This window comes from Mugil cephalus, chromosome 4 (genome assembly GCF_022458985.1).
Source record: "Mugil cephalus isolate CIBA_MC_2020 chromosome 4, CIBA_Mcephalus_1.1, whole genome shotgun sequence".
Lineage (NCBI taxonomy): Eukaryota > Metazoa > Chordata > Actinopteri > Mugiliformes > Mugilidae > Mugil > Mugil cephalus.
Genome location: NC_061773.1, coordinates 27,127,442 through 27,147,953, shown reverse-complemented (window position 1 = coordinate 27,147,953; position 20,512 = coordinate 27,127,442). Strand labels below are relative to the sequence as shown.

The 20,512-nt window shown below is 42.2% G+C and overlaps 1 protein-coding gene across 8 annotated transcripts in view; it reads left to right on the top strand.

Moving 5' to 3' along the window:
* The window catches only part of foxp1b (forkhead box P1b), a 157,603-nt gene that overhangs the window by 11,348 nt on the left and 125,743 nt on the right, over nucleotides 1–20,512 (top strand). For 2 of the 8 annotated variants that reach the window (XM_047582822.1, XM_047582819.1), the window contains exon 3: nucleotides 7,527–7,605. The exons of the other annotated variants lie outside the window; for them this stretch is intronic. The gene's annotated coding sequence lies outside the window, so the exon portion shown is untranslated. The remainder of the gene's footprint in view (nucleotides 1–7,526; nucleotides 7,606–20,512) is intronic. 8 annotated transcript variants of the gene reach the window in all.

Here is a 20,512-nt window from a genome sequence, read left to right as displayed (position 1 = left end):
CCTGTTGACTAATTTTTGTGATATTTGCACCATCTCATAAAATACACAAAAAAATGTCCTGCTGTGTGTTAAACATAGGAAATCGTTCGGGTCCAAAATAAAACATTGTATCTTAGATGTTTTGTAAGGACTGTCTGGTCTGTTTCCTGTAGAATACTTTTTAAAAATAGAAATGTTTTGGATATTTGTGCTTCTAGATAGTTAAAAATAATATTTTAGTCTTTTTTTTTGTTTGTTTTTTTTGAAAAAACTGTTTTTATAGATGTCTAGTCACAACTAGTCACAACCAGTGATGATGTTAACAGAGTCACAGCAAAAAAACAAACAAAAAAAAAACAAACAAGCATTGAAAGTATTTCAAACCAGCATGAAGCCAGAATTTTGCAGCGCACCAGTTGTTTTTTTTGTTTTTTCCAGCTAATCACGTGGCTCACATTGACAGCGCGGTGTATACTCTGTGATTTGTGTTAACGTTTTTTAATCATTCTTCCTGCACCGTCAGGGCCGGTGACTCCTCTGCTTACACTGCACTGACCAATCAACAACAATGTGAAACTCACATTCAATGTAATGTTGTAACCAAACCCCGGATTTCTTTTGTCCAGTGACAATTGCAATATTATACAGATCAGCCACAACATTAAAGTCACTGAAAGGAGAAGTAAATACAATTTAAACCATCTTGTAACAATTCGATGTTTTGCTGGGAAACTTTTGGACCTGGCATTCGCTGGTGTGGATGTTACTTAGACCAGACCAGACCAGACCAAAGCAGAGCAGACTCGGCACCCCCACCCCAGAACAATGATGCTCCTTGATGGCGACAGGATGCATTTCCATTGCCCCTACAAATGTGCAAAATCCAAATATTGCACATCCCCCATCAGAAACTGCTCCGACCCCAACACCTTCAAATCCCTTTTAAAAACTCGTCTCGTTAAACGTTGCTTTTTACATTTAGCCACTTTACCGTCGTCATTTTAACTGTTCTCATAGTCCATTCGTCGTTTTACTTAATGTGTTCTGTTTTATGTTGTGTTCGTAAAGTCTCTTTGAGTTTTGAAAACCGCTATATAAGTAAAATGTATTATTATTATTATTATTATTAAGGGAAACACCTACATTTTGAAAAACCTCTCAAACATCTAAAGCTAAAACACTTCTACGCTCTCATGGGGGGATTTTTCAGACATATCCCTATAACAGTTTATCCCAAAAGTGCAAAGGAAACACTTTTTCTGCAAACTGAGATGATGCAAGGGGTCATGTGACCACTTGGTTTGGAGTCCCTCTTCCTCAAACTCTCGCGTGACGAGAATTTAAGAGAACTGCAGCTCATTCGGAAAACACCTTTCAATGGAAACATGTAAAGAGCAACATTTCACTAAATATCAGTTTTATTTTGCAAAATAGTGTAATGGAAACGCAGCTGCAGGCACACACACACACATACACCCACTCTCCCCTCAACCCATAGCACCCAAAGGACCCCACAGGACACCCTCAGAAGTCCCATGTCCATTCAGTGATGAGTCAGTAATGTAATGCCTGATAGGTGCTATATCAAAAACCCTTATTTGGAAAGTCTCTGCACTCATCAGCCATGTAGGCTGTAACTCAATGGGAAGTTATAAACACCAGGCTTCTGTCTACACAAACGGACTCTGTGGCTATGTGATGATATGCACCGATAATATAAAATAACATTTAAATGAAGAGAAGCTGCTCGTGCGCACCGTGACGACGGAGTTTTCTCAACATTTAAAAAGAACAGGACCGTTATCAAATAATTGTTCTAAAAACAAATGAAATGCCCAGCTAACCTCAAACGGCTCCAGATAAACGACAGTCGGAGGTGATTTTTTACTTTAGTTCTTCTGCCGTGCGAACTGTTGAACATTTCCCTGTGCGAGGACACCTGGCAGCGAGGTTACAGGAGGCGTCCTTTCTTTCATGTTCTGAGAGTGAAACCTCTGATATTTTTTCTCTTGCTTTCTCTGCTTGTGCGAATGTAAATGATTTGCATGGAGTTTGTCCCCGCTGATTAAGACTGTTTGGACTGTTCTTCTTTGGAACCATGCCAATTGAATTTTCTGCCTTCTAACACGCTCGGAGAGTGGGGAATATGGTTCTCATCGGGCCCGAGGCTTGATCTCCTCCTTGCCCCCCCCCCCCCCCCCCCCCCCCAGTCCTTTTACATCACTCTGGCAATTAGTGAGCTCGACCATCCCCAAATGACACACGTAATTAAAGAGTTGGCATTATAATTACAATGTGTTTATTGTCTGTTTATGGGTTTTGTGCATGTGCATAACGCACTGGGAGATTTCTTTGGTGTAAATGGATTTAGGGCTGTTAATATACTTGGTAAATGTGATTTCATGTAGTTAACGTCTCGATACCTCCTTTATCAGCCCTTTGACAGTTGCTCTGTTTGTCGCGCGCGCAACGAAATGTTGGCTGACGGGAGACGCTGGCACTAGAAAAAAAACAAATTATTTAGTTATGGGCTTTTAACAGGCACAACGGTAAATGCATGTTAACTAAATGATGCAATTTATTCCCTTCTCCTCAATGCCAGGCTGGCTGCCACGGGACTTCTGCCAGCTTTAAATAAGTAGTACCCAGATGGTATTCACATGATGCCCACTTGGTTACAAAACGGTCCTGGGGAATAAAGCTGACTGCGCCGGCAACCAATGAGTTCGCCCGCGATCCTGTTGCTTTCGCGTTCTGCATGTGCAAATAGGTTAACGTTGTCACTGTGTGGAATTCTTTGGGAATCGGGGGGTCCCAGATGAATTGGACGTCCCGTTAATGAGGAGGGCGGAATAGAAAGAGGTTTGTTTTTGTCTTTCCTTTGCTGCTATTATTGGGCTTTTTGGTTTGTCAGGAAGGAGACGATGACCAGAGCTCAGCCTCTGGAGTGATCTCCTCCTCTCCTCTCCTCTCCTCTCCTCTCCTCTCCTCTCCTCTCCTCTCCTTTCCTCTCCTCCTGCTCTGCAGCTGTGCTTGTGTCTGGTCTCCCCCGTCTTCTGGAGAAGTGGTGAACTGTGTCATCTCCAGCCACTAACAACCAACAGCTGCAGCACCAGCCACCGCTGCAGATCAAGGGATAATGTGGAACTGATTTTCTAACATAGTGAAATAAATAAACAATAGCGCTGGGGGGAAAAAAAAACTAAAGAATACCACAAACAACACAGAGCTTATGCAAATGTATGGCGGAAATGTGTTCATGAATCGATAAGCTCTATTTGTGTACAGACAGTGAGCATTTTACAGGGAGGTGAGCATAAACCTAAATTGGCGATTTTTATCTGCAATCGTTTCCTCCAAAACATCTGTTTAGTCGTTTTCTCCATTGCAGTGCAAGTGATGAAACACGCCAACTATTTGTTGTTTAGTTGTGACATGAGAACAGCTCAGAACAGCTCGGGAGTGTTGTTGTGTGTATACACAAGACACCAGATGTTTGAGGCTAAGTTGTAGCTGTTGTGGTGGGAGAGGGGTCAAACTGTCAGTAGGTTAGAGGTTGAACAGCAGAAGGAAAAAAAAACCCACTGCAGTTAATTTGAGATGAGATATGTTTCAAGTAATGTTAAGATCTTTTACTTTGGATCTAGTTTTTCTGGTGGAAGATGAGACAATTTAATTTGTGAGGTATCAGTTTTTTTCCCCCCATGAATGAAAAATTAAATCTGAACAGCTCATCCCATTGTTTAGCCTTTTTTTTTTTCTCCCAGTCACCTTGTAATTGTTTCTGTGTCATAAGCAGCTATTAGTATAGCCAGAAAATGGTAATGCTTTGAGAGACTGGTCTCTTCCAGAGAATGGCTCTCTATCACACTCTCACATTCTTCTAAAAGGGAAAAGGAAGATGAATTTTGTCCATAAAGGCTGTATCACAAGGGCTTTTTATCCTAAATGGCTCTGGGGATTGTTATCTGTGGGAAGTGTGTCCTGCCTCCGTCGTGTTCAATCAAGTGTCCACTTAGCTGTGACTGGGAGTAATTGTTCCCAAGTGGGCCACACACTGACCTGTTAATGTCTGCGTTGACCCTGTAACCTTGTCAGCACGTCTTAGGGAGGAGTTTAAATCATGTGGATCTCCTCCGCGTCTTTACGCTACCGGGTCAAGTGGGCGTCGGTCCTGAAAGACCACTCTCTTGTAATTGTCCCCAGCAGCATGGGTCAGCTAGGGGTGTTCCCAAAGATCGGCACTTATTAGATGAGGTACTGGGAGTGGTGTGACTCAATGGGCCAAGCCATTGATCCGATGTAATGCCAGTGTCCTCCCACTGCAGCCCCTTCTGTGCCTCACCGCCGACTCCGCTTCTCAGCGTTGGGCCACACTTTTTAGATTTGGGATCTGGCTTATTGTGTCTCATAACTGTTCATGGTCTAATAACCTGGTAAACCAGATTCAAAGCATCTTTAGAACTTTGTAACCTGTGTAACTTTAGATATGAGCTCTAACCTATAATCTTCTGTCAGGGTAACAGAACATGTCTGACTTTACATTTAAATGTGGAGTGTAATGTATAAAAACTCTACTTTGTTGAGGAATGATTCTCAGGAGGAAAACCCACACATGGACCCCTGAGAGTAGGTGGTCCTCTTCCAAATGAACACTGGAGCAGTTTGTTTGTGGTGGGATTGTGATCTGACCTCAGTCTGACCCAGCTACTAATAAGTTTGATGTAAGCGGCTGCAGCATACATTAGCTCCCTAGCTGCCCCGTCATCTGAAGGCAGCATGTCTTCTTCACAAAGTGTGCGGCAGTAAAGTGTTTTCAAAATGTACTTTCTTCTAATATAGTTCTAGCCGTCGTATTGACCAGATAATCACTAGTGTTGGGAGCAAATGCCAACTCTGCATAAGCGCTGTGTGTCTCACAGACACAACTTTTACTTGACGCAGGTCTGCACGATTATGGCCAAAATGATAATCATGTTTATTTTGATCAATATTATTCATCATGTGAGGGGAAAAAACAAAACAACAAAACATTAATTTAGAATAAATGCTTAATAGTGAAAAATGAAATTTACACAAATGGTTATCTGGGTTACAGATGGACATGGGCGTTAGCTTTAGCCTACATGCATTCCTCGTACTTTGGAGTGATGTTTTTTTAGATGATTGAACAGATTATTTGCGTTACCCTGCGGGACAGTCTTTGCATATAACTTGTTTCACGTCAAACTCCAATGTGCATCGCTTATTGTTTCAGCAGCTGAATGGAGCCTTAACCATGCGTTCTCCCCCTGGTGGTTGGCTGACTACTGGTTGAGAAACTGCTTGATTAGATATGCAGCAGAAATTTTTAAATGTAAATATCGCTGACGATCATATTAATTTAATCGTGGCAGCCAAAATTGTGATCACAGTTAAAATTCGATTAACTCTGCAGACATAATTTGACCTATCTTACCAATATGCATTGTTTGTAGCGATGCATTTAAGTTGGCTTGGAATTGTGCAAACACTCATCAACTAGTTCATACCAAAGCAAGTCACCTAATTAAAATGAGTGCTGAAGAGGCAGAGATTACGTTCTAAAAGTAGTATTTATTTTAAGAACGAATCCCAACTTGCTTAACCATTACATCAGAAGACCTAAAACTGCTGGACTAAGCATTGTGTAGCAACAAATGTTTTCACGTGTTGCAGCTGTTTAGATTCGACACCTTCCAGGTGCTAATTTCTGGGCCCCAACTAGACTGGACAGATTCAAATACCTGTCTAGTTTACTTGGAAACTCTCAAATGAGCTGCAATTAACACACTTGCTGCAAAGTGGCTGGATGTGGAGTTTCTTAAGAAAACTGACATAGTTTGTAATTTGAGTGAAAAGGCAGGAGGGTGTGAGGGGGGGGATTACAACCACATGTTTGCAGAGTGGTGAATTGAGTGTTGAGCAGCTGGCATGCAAAAGGCCACAAAGCGAGAGTGCTTTATGTCTCGTCGTAGGTAACGTTCTAGCTTTATGTCGGCGTCTTAATGCAAAGGGTCTGGTTGTTTCTATGGACGCTATAAAAGCTCATGACTTTAAATTCCACCGCTAATCTGCAACAAAGACTCAAAACCGGAGCTGTGCTGTTAGCTGTGTCTTGAGACCACACATAAATCCTATCTCCTTTTAATCTTTGAGTCATAGTTTTTAAAAGCTTGAGTGTTGCATGTTGTACGGCGCGGCAGTGAGCGTGGTCGAAGTCACAAAGACCTTCTTTTGAGACACAATAGTGCAGCCATAAATCCACGGTTGGTGGTGGTGGTGGTGGAGGGGTGACTGTCTGTTGGGATCAACATATTTTTGGGAGTAATGACAGGCATGCAAGCGAGTAATCAGAAGGGTCTTATCTGGGGCCGATGGCAGGCCCAGGAATGTGGACGAAGCTGTGGAAACAACGGCTGCACTAATGGGGTTAGCCGAATTCCACACTGGTGAATTATGAGGAGTTGGGACGTCGGGGCTGTGGTTTGTTGTGTCTGCTCGGAGAGCTACAACGCTACGCTCACTAACAGAGCTGTAGATTTGGTTTCTGACACGCTTCCTCACAGAGCTGGCCAATTAAGTGGAAGCTGAATTGCTTTGCTTTGCTGTTGCTGCTACACAACACACAAGGCGCATTAAACGGCAAAGTTGTACACACATATATCATGGGGGCAACAAGCCACACATGCAGCCATGACTCCTGTGACGGGCACAAAACCAGAAGCCATCCGTCCTGCTGCCTCATTTGCATTATCTGAATTGTATATGGAAGTCATTAGCATCTTTCCATTTGTTTATCTGGCTCCAGATGAATGCGTTTGAGCTTAATGCCACAACAAGCCCAGCCTGTTTTTAGTCACTTCATAATGGTGCATCGTTCGTGTTTAATAAGCTACTTTTTTTCTTTTCTTTTTTTAAATATACACAAATGCAGATTTTGTAGGTCACAATATTACTGAGTTCTGTATGAATAATGTACCTTTGTCACCTGTTGTTGATGTAATCTGGTACCAGTAAAGGTTTCAAAGTGACTTCTTTTTTCTTCATATTAGCAAAAAATATGCATATGGAGTCATCACACACACACATACACACATATATGTACATATATATATATATTCACTGCAGTTTATATGGCAAGGCAAAAAAAGGGAACAATGTGACCTTTTTCTTTGTCATGTTAACGCGAGAAGTGAACCACAGGAACAATTACTGCGATAAACAAACACCTTGACTGATATTTTTTGCTTTGTCTGCATACATTTAGATGTGAAGTAGCGATAGTTCGATGTGCATGTGGGCCAGGAGATACCTGCAGGAATCCGTGTGTCATAACTTATCAAATACTTGCGGATGATGACGATCACGTTTACTCTTTGGCAGTTCTTATGTCATTTCTGTACATGTGGGCTCAGCGGACCTGTCTAGGGGCTTTCCCCACCTTTTCACTTCCTGTTTGTAATCGTTGTATCTTTCCTCTTCCTCCCTTCTCTCTCTTTCTGTTTGTGTCCTCTGTAAAACCTCAGTGGTCCTGCCCTCGAGACTGTGAGCTGAATTCTGATTGGAGGAATGGAGTGCCAGCCTGCACTGCTTCAGTGATCAGGGGTATGTGGCAATCCTCCCACTCAGCCTTCTCTTATTGCATACAGTTAATGTGCGCGCTGTTTCGTCTGCGAAGTGTCTCAAAACACTGTTAAATTTTGACTATTAGGCTTATTTGTATCGAGCCCCAATTAGCTTGAAGCAGATCCCAGCAGATTTATTGTGAGCTTTTCATCAGTTTTATTGTCTTTTTTTTTTTAGGCCGCTGAGCATGGATGTAATTGATAAAGACACGGATAGTACTGAAAAGAGCAGAATGTTTTGTTTTATTATTATTTGTAGGGGGTGGGGGTATCTAATTGCCATTTTACAGTGCAATTTAGCAATTATTTTAAATAAATTAAACCCTGGACTGCATTTTTGTGGGAATTGTTGCTGGCATGTCCAGTGTTTTTTTGTTTTTTTTTGCCAGCAATTGTGAATGGTTGTATCCCAGATGGAGAATCAGTACAACCAATCAGGGCTAATTCACAACCCTTAGTCTGAGAGGTCCAGATCTTTGAAATGAATGCGCTAAAAAAAACAAAAAAACAAAAGCAGACCCTGACAGGGATTTAACATCTATACATTTCTTGGTCATTTTACTGCCTAGTTACTTTTAAGCAGCTCCATTTGAACAGTAAAACGACTATTATCAGTTTAAATATATAAATAATAATAAAAAAAATAACCTCAGTAAGCTGGAAGTACATTTTCAGACTATACAGCTGTAACCATTTTAACCGCTGGAGTGGTTTCCAGCTCAAACCTTCCCTCTCTATTTAAAGAGAACCGATTAAAATGTGTGGATACTGTCTGTACTGTGTAATTGATTTCAATAATTAATATTCTAGTGGCTCAAATGTGAAAGTTTGCTGGTTTTTATGTTTTACAGTCGAAGAAAGTGGTTCAAAATACATTTTTATAGGACCTATAGGACGAGGGTAGTTAATTGTTAATTGAGTGCTTACAGATTGTGACACAGTGGCCGGGAGCTGCAAACCAACAGGACAAAAATGTGAAACACTTTTTAAAAAACTTGGGACAAATTCACATTATAGGAAACACTTTTACACATCATGAAACAAAATGACATTACTGTAACACATTTTCAAGTCCCGAAACAAATTTAGATTTCAGAAAACAGCTTTTACAAATGTCACCATCAGCCGGAAAGGGAATGTACCAAGTTGTTGTTGATGGTGACCACAGTGACCAAAGATAGACAGCGATCAAATTATGTTTTTCCAGTTTTGTAGGCAACATATGAGCCACTTGATGCGGTTTTGTTTTTTCATGTGGTCGGTCTTTAGAGTTTTTAAATGGCACGGACCAGACCGACGGCCCAAACGCACAGGAGGCATCATGTTAAGAGCAGCACAGCGCCGACTATCTGAAGTCTGTCAGTGAATGTGAATATGGCTATAGAGGGTATGTACGTGATGTCACCAAACGCGAAGTCTCCATGGTTACGGCCTCTGAGTGGCAAAAAGTGACCGCTGATCATGGAGATTAGCAGCATTAGTTTGAACCACAGGCTTTAATAGTGACTAAATTGTAAAATTACTTTAAAGAAATGGTGAACAAACAGATTTTAAAAGCAGTCAGAGATGTATATTTTTACAGGTATCTCCAACTCACGCGAATGTGTCGCTGCATTAGAAGGAACAACTAGAATCCAGGCTCAGAAACCTGGTGTTGTGGTTCACATTTAGTGTCAGGTAATATTCATTTATGCTTATGTCAGATTAGTTTGTGGACGTTGTTGTCGTGGAGTATTTATGGCCTACAGCAACTATTTCAATTCCGACAATAAAACAATAAACGGAATATTTGTGATCACTCATCATCCTTTTAACGCCTGCTCAGACGCTGCAGTATTGTGTGGCTAATGTTACTGCTCAGTAAAGCTCTAAGCATTAGCTTCTTTTATTTAGCTACATTTATCGTAACTGAAATGAAGTAAAACTAACTTAAGCTAACAGAAACTGAGGCTAATCCACTTTTCCAGATCCCTACTAGTTCATATGAATCATTGTCGAGTCCATTTGTCCTTAATTTGATCTGATAATCCACATTTTTCCTGGTATCGCTGTATTTACTGATACATTTCACTGTGACGTCTGTGCATAACGTCTATTGGTTAGCGGTTGCTAACAAAGCTCCGCTTACCAATGGCAGTTTGCACCTCGCGGCCGCTGTAATGTTATCCTCAGAGGTTTTGCATAATTTAGTTTTTTGTGCATACATTGAAGTTTCTCTTGTCTCGTGATGATAATAGAAACGACTTGCGCCCCTAAGAAGTATAACGTACATAGTCCTCTGTCTGAATGTTGCACAATCAGCTCCTTCGTGCTCCTGACTCTCCTTTGTTTTTTCTTTTTTTTTGTTTAATATCTTTGCCGTACATTTCTCTATCTATGCCTCTGCTCACCTCTGTCTGCCCCGGGAGCCGTGATTGGCTGAACACTTTCTGCACTATAGCCTGGCTGCTTGCCAGCCACGCTGCCAGTGGCTGCCATGCCCCCTGATCAGAAGAGAATGTGACATTTGTGCAGAGGTAATGGAATCTGCGTGCAATTAAATCTCTGACTGTGAAGAGAAGTCTATCTCCTCCATGCTCCCCCCCCCCCCCCCCACACACACACACGCTCCCCACCATCTCCTGCCATTCCCAGCAGCAGGGGGGGTCAGGCACGATGATGAAACCGTCCCAGCAGGCCCCCTCGCTGCACTCTGCTTCCCAATCTCCACGTCAGGTCGTATTTTTTAACTTTGCCGCACTAGCCCTGCTCCTATCTGGCAATCAATTACAGAAAACGTCCATTAGAAATCTCTCCAAATATTGGACGAAGAATTAATATTCAACTATGAAAATTACGTTAACGGTGGGTCCCTTTACCGAAGCTTTAATGAATTCTGCTGCAGGTGACAGTTGTTATTTTGCAGTGAGCGTTGTCGGGCGGTTAAGCGTGTTTAGATGGTTTTTTATTTGTAGACGTGGCAGAAAGCAAGACAGAGAAGGACGGAGACGGGGAGAAGCAGAGGGCAGATTCATGCATGGATGAGAAGAGGGTCATATCTCTGTGCTCTTCCTTCTCCACTGCCCTGCCACTACACTTAACGCCTCATTTGTGGGCTTTGTGGCCAATGGCTTGAGTCTGCGATCTGTTGCCATAAAAGGCAGCTTTTTCCTCTCTGCTGATGGGGCACTTGCTTGTGGGCTAATATCAGACCCCCTTCTACAGGCAGGCTCGCATCTAATGGATATGTGTATCCCCATCAGGATCGTTCACAGACATAAAACCCTCTCTGCTGCCTTTGTACTCAGTGGAGCTGGCTGGGAAGGACAGAGCCACGCCATGCAAGCATTTCCCTTGAACTTGTGTAGGAGTTGTCCCTATCTGTGTTCCTTGTTCCTACACTGGGTGGACGGAGATGCAGGATATCCAGGTCAAGGTTTGCCTAAATCCTCCCTCTGTCGTTTACACCCTGTGTCGGTCTGTCTAAAAGTGCATACTCCTCCTCTTCAGTCACCGTAGAATATTCTATGTGAGTATTGAACGTCAGCGTTCGTTTTTAGACAATGAAAGATCTGTTTTTCACATACAGCTGTAATGTGACTGTTTTCCTGTCTCTCTCTCTCTTTTTTTTTTTTTTTTCCACATTCAGCTCCTCCGGTAATTTGTTTTGTCACATGGATTTATTAATGTCAGACCTGGTTCAAGGGAGTGTTGTCTCTGAAAATACGAGGGTCACTCTTCTTCTTTTTTTCTGGGTTGATTTGAACCAACAATCTAATGAACCTCCTTTTTTCCTTCTTCACTTTGGGCCGTAATGAAAAGCCGCCAGGTCTTCACTTTATTCTCTTACATCCTGCTAAACACATACAACCAGCTCTCCTCTTGGCTCTGTCCGTTTCCCTCTGTTGCAGATATCTTTGGTGCGTTCTGCGCTAAAGAGGAAAAAAGGCTTTGCTCGGGGAAGGAGAGGAGAAAGAGGCCTACTCCCATTAGTGTCATTCGAATGGTGAATTAGAGCAGTCTGACAGATAGATGCGGAAAATTGTTTTAATTGTATAATTATCTCTGGTTAGCCACTTGTGCGGAAAAGTGCTGTGATGTGGGTGAAGGCCAGGGAAGAGCACATTCTGGCCTTTATGTGCTGCTTATTTTGTCTTTGGACAGGAAATGAACAACAATCGGGGGTCCTGAGGATAAAACATAAACACACCCAAACTCAGAGACACTCACACTCCCCCCGTGGGCAGGTTGAGACGTGCTCAGTCAGATGCTGCCCTTTAAAGTAATGCGTCTGGCCAGCGAGCCTCCCCTCGGGCGAAATGGAAGACGCCTGCAACCGTCTGATCAAGATGGCACGGCTTAACATAAACGGCTACGCCACAACGCGGCTCGCTTGGCACGTGGAGCTCAGTGGATTTACGACTCGCTTTATCTCATATTCAGTAGGTTTCTGAATAATTGCAAGATATAAGATCAGGTGAAGTTGGCTGTAAGTCTTGGGTTTAACTGTCACTTGCTCTTTTTTCTATAGCGCGTTCCCTGGAATAAGTTTGCATAAAGTACCCGACTTACCTGCCAATAATAATAGATATTATCTCCACCTGTTTCAGCACGAAGTTATAAAGAAAAGGCTTCTTTTATACTGTTTACAAAAAGCATAACAGTAATTAGCTTAGTTGTAGTTCTATAAAACAAACACTCACGTGATGTTTTTTCTGTTTTGGAGAGATGTGATCTCACATTTCTCAAGAACAGTTGAGTTGTTGTTTCTGTTTTGTGTTGTGTCCTAATACTTTTCATTTTGCCTCTGATATGCCACAGTCTTTCTCTCAGACATTACACTCGTTTTCTCGCCACTAATTCCCGCGGTTGATTTTGGCCTCTCCCCCCTGACCCCGAGTGACATCAGCTGATTCCACCGCTTTTTCTTGTTTTATCCCTTTACCAGCTCTGTTTACCTTCTCCTTCTTCTACCTTCTTACATATACGTTATACATGCTGGAGAGTCTTAATTGGATAAGGAGAACTCTGATTTTAGTTTTTTTACATGCACTTAAGGTGTCCAGTTAAAGTCGGATTAAGGCAATAATTGTTTTTTTTTCATGTTCATGCAAACATACTGATACACTGCAGTCAGCAGGTGCATGCAGTTTTCAGCTCAGCGCATTCAAGTGTAAAAAAAACAATGCAAAAAGGTTGTGAGCAGCGAAGGAAAATAGTAGAAATCCCCCCCAGTCTCCTCCAAGAGCCAATCGCATCAACCTGAGGTGGAGCTGCTAGCATACGGGTTTCCTCGGCTGAGTTCTGTTCCTGGTTGTGTCGGCAGCTTTAAAAGCTTTTATTATATAATGCTTCCGTTGGTTTATGGTCACAGCTATCAGGCCTTTATTTTTAATCATTTAACAGATATTTACACAGACTGTGACGAGACTCTTGCGACACAAAGCGCTACTCTCTGGATTGAGAGCCTGTCACATCTCAGTTGTTACCTTCGTCATGCTCTGTTGTTCAGTTGCATCTCCCGTTATAATGCACAGGGGATTAGCAGGTAACAAGGCAGCAGCACTCCTTTGAGGATGTTGCGCGTGGCTTTGAATGTCTCGCACAATGCAACATAAATGAGGTGGGGATGTGAGGTGGCGGTGGGGTGGTGGGGTGTTCCACCAAATGGTGATTTCCCCGACTACACAGGGAGCCTCCTCCTGGATAATGCGGTAATGAAAGGTGACAGGAAGGACTCAGGGTCTGGAACGAAGCCGGGGCAGCTGGTCAGAGCAGGAGAATAGGAAGTAGTGTGCACCCGGGCTAAAGTGCAGTGAGAAGCAAATTAAAGCTCATATCTGCCATCTCCCTCGCCTCCCTGTGCTTTCCTGTTTGGACTTGAAGGTGATTGGGAGCCAAGGCGGTGACAGTTGACGGAAGCTACATGGAGGAGAGAGTATTTATTTACAGTGAGATGCAGCGATGCTTGTTCAGGATGCGGTTTCACGCAGGATGTGCCGCCCTCCCCCACCACCACCATCACCACACACACACACACGCACGCACGCACACCTCCTCCCATCGTTCTCATCTCCACCCTCACACTACAATCCCCAGGTTTGATCAAGAATGGGAAGTGGGTTATTGGAGAGGAGGGGTTGGCCTGCTGCATGGCCAGGCAGCTTCTATTGTGTAAGAGGCTGGGTCTGGACACAGCCAGCAGAGAGCTCACTCAGCATGCCTTCCTGCCGGGCCCAGGAGGTGGTACCAAAGTCAACACAGGTCACTGAGAAATAGGACTGTGAAGCGCTAAGGTTGCAGTTTGTGACACAGATTGTATTCAAGCGTTACATAATATAAAAAATGTGGAAAAAAAAAAAAGAGTGTGTGCTTTAGGAAAGTCCAAAATGGGAGTGTGTAGGTACCCTGCTGGGAATCCACCCTTGTAAAGCAAGGGTGTGTGTGTGTGTGTGTGTGTGTGTGTGTGTGTGTGTAAATCCCAATAATTACACTCTAATCTGTGATTTCAGCACAATTACCACTGTTGTTTCCCCATAATACAGATTTCACATTACAGTAAAGTGCTCATTTAAAGATGCAAGTGCAAGTGTGTGCAGCATCTTTTTTTTTCTTTTTTTAATACCACCCAAGCAGAAAAAAATACCCAGAAACTACTTCTTTCTTTTATTGGTCAGATAAAACTGAACCTGTGGCAGGAGAAACTGGCCCAAGTCCTGCTGACCCTCGACTTTCATCCGTCAGATGGACGGTCATTCTGATCTCTGCTCGCGGGCTGCCTGCCATTTGGCCATTAATAAACTTTAAAAGGCATGTTTTATGACAGCCGCAGATAAACTCTGGAGATCCTGCCCCGTAAAGCACACATCTGTTAATGCCTTAAAAATTGTACAACAGCCCCCACGTCTCTAATTGTCTTATATTCACTCCTCAAAACAGCTGACATATGTTCCCTTCACTGCCACAGTACAGTAACTTTTTGATAATCACAGTTTCCCCTGGATTAGGTGTATCGGCTCCTTTATTTCAGGTGCATTTGGAGTATTGGGTTATTGTTTTTTAACCTCCTGAGGTCCAAGCATTTGTTTGAAATGCATCTTCTTTAGGATCTTTACGTGTTTGGGATTAGAAGGACCTAAAAAGTATAAAAAAATAAGCGTATTTGAACTGGAAGTAATTTCTGAATGATTATTTTAGTGTATATTACAACTTAAGTCATTAATGTGTATAAACATTATATAATTTAAACATTTTTTAATGCAAAAGCAAAATTGGAAATGATGAAATTCCACCGTCCTCAGACAAGCACTTGTGAACTTGTTGAATTTTTATGTCATATCAAACTAGAAAAGTTAATAAGAATAAAGAAACAAGTATATTAGCCCTTCGCTACCAGTACATGTCACACAAAAGTGTCTCCTTATGAGGACGACAGGTCTAAATAAAGCAGAATAAACTGCAACAAACCTAAAACTCAATATCCCCATACGAGGACACTGGGTCTCATCAGGTTAAAATGGTGATTAAGATCTGGTGTAATTCTCACTTTCATCTATTTGCAGGGTTTAAAAACTTTCTTCGCGCGACACTCGTCCTGCGCGTCCTGAGACTAATATGACCAAAACAGTTCCTGTAAAATGCACGAGGAGGATTAGAAAGCCGGTATCACAGTGGAATATATGAGCCTTGATTAACAGACCTGTTGATCTGTGATCCGTGATGCAATTTAAACAGCAGTTGTCATTTCAGGGTCACAGTTATTACACACTTTTACCAGCCCAGACTCAGAAAGAGGAAGTGTGTCTTTCCCCCTTGTGTATGTGTATTCTAGCATAGCTCTCATCAGTGCATTAAGAAGTCATATGTACAGCACTGTATGTTGATCCATGCCCCCCCCTCACCCCCACCCCCCACCCCCCAACCCCCCCATGCTCCTTCTACCCCTGCTGGTTAGCTGTGTGTCTCCAGATCTGAGAACTTAAGCTGTGGGCCTGACAGAAACAACACATATGAAAGAGAGAGGAACTCACAACCAGAGAAGCACAAATCTCAGGGCTGGTTTGAGGTTAGTTCAAAGGCATCTGGCAAATAACCTCAGGGAGAACCACTGTGCAGCCGTGTAGTGGGGCTAGTATGTCAGCCGTGACAAGCAAAAAACAGGGCCCGTTCAGAACCTGCATTAAGATCCGATCTGGACGATCCGGTCGACACGCGTCTCCGCATCCGAGCTCAGTTTCTCTGTTTGCAAATAAACCCCGACATCATCCGGGGCGCAGTAGAATATTTTAACAGCTGATGTCTCTAATGGATCTCTACCGCTGCTCCAGAACCGAGAGCAGCTCTGTTTTATGTGTGTGTGCCTCATGACTTAGTTATTATTTATTGATCTCCACCCTGACGTTAGTTAGACCTGCACAAAACTCAGATTATAACTCCAACCCTGGAAGTTTCCATACGCACCATTAATCTCTGGTAATAAAGGTAAAAAAAAATAAAAAAGACATCGGTGAGTGAGGAAATGATTAACACAGAATCACACTCGTGTATTCCTATTAAATATTTTCATTTGTTAATTCTTACTTAGATGTATTTATTTTTTTAGTTATTTAACAGCTACAAGGACAGAATGTTTTAAAATGTTCTCATTACTAACTTACACTGCCTTTTCCTTGTCGGGTGCTCATTTATAATAGCAGTTGTGTGTTTTTTTCTCTGAATGAATTAGGCAGGTGCAGCCCTGTTAAGTATAGACGGTCTTTAATGTGACTCAGGACACATTTTATTCACACAACCAAAGACATGAGGACACACGCGACCGAGGTCAGAGATCAAATCTCTCAAATTTGATCTCAACGTATCCTCGAATCTTACTGCAGCATCTGAACAGGCCCTTTGTTGATGAGAGCGGAGAGAAGTTACTAAATATTATTTAAAGCCCACGCATGGGTTTTTTTGGTATTGTCAAAGTGGTACGTAGATGTTAATCGATTAGATATTTGTCATGGCAGGATGGTATTTATTGTAAGTGGTTAACCAGCTGAAGTATCGGTCTGTAAGGCTACAGATATGAGCTCGGTTATATATAAGTAATGGCAGCCAGTGATTACTTGTGATTGCGTTCGTGTTTTGAGTTTGTGAGTAAGCAGTCTGAGCTACTCTAAGATGTTTACTAGAGGAAAAAGAGTTGTAATAAGTCAAGAATGCACCTCGAAGCGTCCTTCTGTTCATAAGCCAAATAATACTCTGCTCAAAAACCAGCAACTTCAGCCCAAACTGAGAAGGTGAAATAAATTCCAGATAGTGCTGTTAAATGTTTTTCTTTTTTATCAGGAAGGAGCATCCGTCTGCAACACCTGTTACCGAGAATAGCCGCAGAGGGATCTGTTTTTTATTTATTTTAGAGACTCTCCAATGCTTTTGTTTCTTCTTGTCTGTGTTGTGATGCTGCCTCTAACCGACGATGACAGCAGAGTTACCTCTGGCATGAATGGGAATAGATTTTGTTGTGCGATAGACAATGCTCCCTGTGTAAGTTGAGCCTTAGCCTAATTGATGTTTTGGAAGATGAGCTCAATTGGATGAGTCATTAGGCCTATTACCAGGGCTTTATTAAATGCCCCCACCCAAAAAGGAAGAAAAAAGAAGAAGCGCAAATCTTCTGCGGAGCATTTCCTCCCTAGAATAACAGGCAGTTGGTTTGGTAAAAGGCAGATAATATATGTGTGAGATTGATCAGTGAGTAGTGACCCCATTATCTCCTGAGATGTTAATTACACTGTGCTCGGCTTGCATGTCAAAAGGCAGATAATTGAAGAAGGTAAAAGATGTGCCACACTTTATTTATGCTTTCACTTGCAGGAAGACGATCTCCTCTCTCTTCTGTGTCCTTCTCCCTTCTCGTCTCTCTCCTCTCCCTTTTTTGCTATATATTTATTGTTGAGTAATATCACATTGTCGTGGTTGATAATTGTTCCGAGTTATTATTCGCGGCCATCACCGTGATGAATGTTCTGTCTGTGCCTGTCTGCGTTTGCTGTCACCAGATTTCCACAGGGCCTTTAAAAAATAAATCCTAAAAGGGTTTGGATTAAATTACCTGAAGTCAAAGCCAAGTCGCGTATTTGTCGACTGATAAACTCCTTTTAAGACCTCCTAAAGGTCTCTCTGTGATATGTTTCAACAATTCTACTAATTTGTAGCTTGACGGTATTTTGAAATTTATTCCGTTTTATGAACTTGGGACGTGTGCGCCTGCAGTCACACTCGTGGTACAACGCTGCAGCTCTGCAGAAAAATGGACGAGATCGGAAAGTCCTTGAATGTTTATGCAAACTATTATTAAATGTATTCACAGTAAAGTCTCCTTTGCACATTGAATTGTCGAGAAACTTACAGCAGCGACAAGCACGAGTAGTGGAACACAATGCAAAAACATACAAAGAGAGATGATGGGAGGATTTGTGGGAGAGTCTTAGTACCGTTCTGACCAGACTGGTCCTCTTAGATACACACCAAGAGTTGCTGCTGCTGTTGTTTTCTTCTCGTGTTTTCAGTACTGTTGCTGTTTCCCCCCGCACCCCCACCCACCTGACTAGTTTGATGTCTGTAAACTTCCTATTGACGGCATATAAGGCGAAAAGGACATGTTGTTCTTTAAAAAAAAAAAAAAAAAAAAAAAAAAAAAAATCTTGTTTGTCATTTCATGTTCTTATAGAGATAGCGTCAAAACTCGGTTTCCTGTGGTTTCCTGTGGTGTCTCTATGTGCTGCAATTCACAAGTGCACGTGAAGGCTGCACTCCCAACACTGACACACAGACTCACCAAACACACACGCACGCACACACACACACACACACTCACTCCTGGGTTGTCTTCTTTCTTTTGCTGTCATCATGGTTTTGGGGGGCGGAGCTTCAGGGGAGCGGCCAGGCTGTGGTCATTCAAGGCTGCTGATGGACATCAGCATCACACATGATTTAGTGCATCACCTGGTGGACACTGCTAAGAATGAGCACAGCCTGACGTTCACAACACCAGGATTACACGGTGAGGACACTACCTCTGTGCGTGGCTTTTAGCTGAGACACTCGCTTTAAACGTCGTCCGTTAAACGCCTCATATCCTGCAATCAGTGGAAGTTTACTGTGACGACTGTTCAGGCTGCACAGATTCAAATCTGATTCAAATCTCTGCAACTGAGTAAAAATGTCATCTCTCATGGGACGGTGGCGGAGGACAAAGGACAAGATAGGGTTTTTTTTTGTCTGCAGGACTTCAAAGAGGGCTTTGTTGGACAGGTTGAAATAACGGCAGTGTTTCAGGCCCACCTTCCTGACAGGAAACTCAGACGCGGAGGAAGATGATGGTTGTCGAACGTTTTCACCTCAGCTCTGACGTCAGCTGGCTTTTCTTTACGTGCTCTGACCAGTATCTAAAACCCATTAGCATGGTTTCTACTTGTTTATCTGCAGGCGAGGAGGCTCCACAGGGCACACGATGAACTTCATTGGATTTAAGGGTTTTATGGTATTAAGTTTGAAGTGTTTTTTTTCTCCTTTTGGCCACTTTTTCTGCGTGCTGGAGAGAGACCTGTACTCTCTCAGATGCTTGCGAGCAGTATTCTGCTGTGGCAGTACAGGCTTATCTGGGCTTGAGGTCTGTACTTTAATGGGCTTTATTGATCTAAACAACATCAGGGGTTGCGGTGATGTTATTAAGGCAGAGATAACTTCTGTGTAATTCCACTCCAACAATATATTAGCCTTTTATTGGTCTAAATAACTTTGCCTTTTAGACAGTAATGCACCAGTAAGTCACAGCGGCTCTTCATGTCGGCAGGATCTTAATAAAGCATTTCCTCTGGACATCCTGCTGCGGAGAGAGTGAAAAACGACAGGTTAAAAGGCATGCTGGGAACTTTCCATGCCATCACTGTAAAGGATCTGTTTTGAATACATAAATAAGGCTGGAGGAGAGCTGTGAACAGGAAAGGGGAGGAGTGGGGGGGCTCGGATTGGTGGACGTTCGTACCAATGTGTTCCAACACTTTCACTTAACACGTGGATGTTCTGAGGCGTACGTAGGCAGTGATGGGCAAGTCACTTAAAAAAACGTAATGCATTACTTTTTACTTGTTACTGTAATTTCAAAGTAATTAGTTACATTATAATATTACTGTCTTTGAATTGTAAGGCATTACATTACTTTTAAGTTACTTTCACCAAAATAACTGGAAATATGGATTTTGCGTTCTCAATAGATCTCATTGTACATCCATAATGACTAAGCTAAGCTAACGCTAACAACAGTACAATATGATGGAGCAGTTATGGCTCATGGTTCAATACATACTGTGACAGAGATACTTTAAATTTAAGTGCACTACTACTGTTTATCATAACCGAACATCTGAAGAAAGTTGGCACCACGCTACATGTTTCCTTAAATTACTTGTGTTTTTTTCTCGAGGTGCAGAGACGTTTTGGTTTCACACACAAAGTGACCTTAACTGTAATGTTCTTCGTATCCTTTTCTCTGACCAGCTGAAAATAATTAGCATGTGTTCATCTCATGAATGTAGAGTCTGACTCTGATGCTGCAGATCTTCTCCCCAATCAGCTGTTCTGTACTGACAGGAAGTCAATGTTTGATTTTTTTTTTTACTCCTCTGCTAATCTCACATTTGTATAAAAACACACAACTTAATTAATTTAGTTAATTTTGGGTTTAAAATACATTGTAAAGCTGTTACTGACATTTGTACCGAGTAAAATATTACAATTACTTTTTTTATAATGCCTTACATGACCACGTTATAGCAAAAAGTATTACATTACAGTAATTGCATTACTTCTGTAACACGTTACTTCCAACACTGGTAGTAGATTAGTGTTACTGGTAAATTAGC